Here is a 1,671-nt window from a genome sequence, read left to right on the forward strand (position 1 = left end):
AGCGTGTTTAAACTTTTAATTTTCTCTTATGCTCTCTTAAATTTTGATAAATTCTAAGTATACCATTATCTCTAATAATTTTTTATTAAATAAATATAACCGCTTATCAATTATGCATCTCCTTACCTTCCTAAATAATTATAATCATCAATAATATTATAACTATTAGTTGTTTAATAATCTATACTTAGCAATGACTGAAAACTAACATTTTTACAAAAACATTATTCAATATTAATAATAGTAATATTAATTGTTAATGATAATATAATATTTTTTTTTAAAATTATTATAATACTAAATTATTTAAGAGCTTAATTAAAAAAATTAAATTAGATAAATATTTTATAGTATATAGATAGTATAATTATTTTAAATAGTATTACTTGAACTAAAAATTATAATATTAAATAATGTACATTACAATAAACCCCCATGAACTTTTAACATTTTATAGTAAATAGACTCTATGAACTCGTAAAATCCCCTAATAACTTTTGCAGAAAGCCCCCAATATCTTTTTGATAAATTACGTCGAACCCGCAAGAACTTTCAAATGCCTTTTTATGGCATTTTCTGGCTGTAGTTTATATGGATTATATGCAAAATTTAGAAAATTATTGACGGTTTTCTTAGAAAGATCATAGAGCTAGAAAGTTCATAAGGGTTTAATGTAATTTACCTTAATAATTAATTATAATGAGAAGTAACTATTGGAATATGTTGATATTCTTAAATATAACTCTCTAGGGACCATTAGGAAAAATCTAGTAAGATCAATGCAGCTTAGTTAATTTAGAGTCAAGTTAACAACTTTCAAGTTAGATGGGCATATTTAAGAGAACTTATAGATTTGGTAGGCTTATTTAAGAACAATTGCAGATTTGGCTGACTTATATAAAAAAAAAGTTAGCATTTGGGCAATCATTATAAGAAAAACATTCAATTACAATAACTTCACAATAATAATTAATTTATACACTTCTTTTCAAGTAATCTTATTATACAATTTTATTTATTAACGTATACTTTTACTATTCCATGAAAAATTTAAAACTTAACACATTTAAACATTAATGTTCACGTGCTTTGCACGTGCATTATACTAGTTTTCTATAAAATTAGAACCGCCCTTGCAGCTCAATAGCAAGTGGATGTTCATAATCAAAGTTCTTTACCATTTCCTTACAACAAACTTTCATCTCATACCTTTATCAACTATTTTCTTCACCTTTTCTGTTCAAGGTGAAGATTCTCAAATGGCTATCTAGATTGCTCATCACAGATAATCTTGCCAAGATCTTATTATCCTACATGTTCCCACTGGAACAACAGTATGGAGTATAGTGATTTCATCCTCCTCACTTGTCCTCACACTCTTAGGCCATATTTGTTTTTTGTCCCGAACTTAGGGGTATCGTATTCTCCAAATTATAGTATTGGGATTGCATGATCCTTAGACTATTTTACTCCAATCTAATGTTTGCTTTCATGTAGACTAACATTCAGACTAACTTAAAATAGTCCAGATTAGTGTTTTTTAGGATGATTATGACCATTCAAAGATATATCATAACTAGAATGACCTTTTAGCTTTCAAGTCAACTAATATTATATTAATGCGTCTGTTTAGAAAAAAGTAACTTCTGAGCATGAGCTTATCTGAAGGTA

The sequence above is a fragment of the Asparagus officinalis genome, chromosome 9 (assembly GCF_001876935.1).
Source record: "Asparagus officinalis chromosome 9, Aspof.V1, whole genome shotgun sequence".
Lineage (NCBI taxonomy): Eukaryota > Viridiplantae > Streptophyta > Magnoliopsida > Asparagales > Asparagaceae > Asparagus > Asparagus officinalis.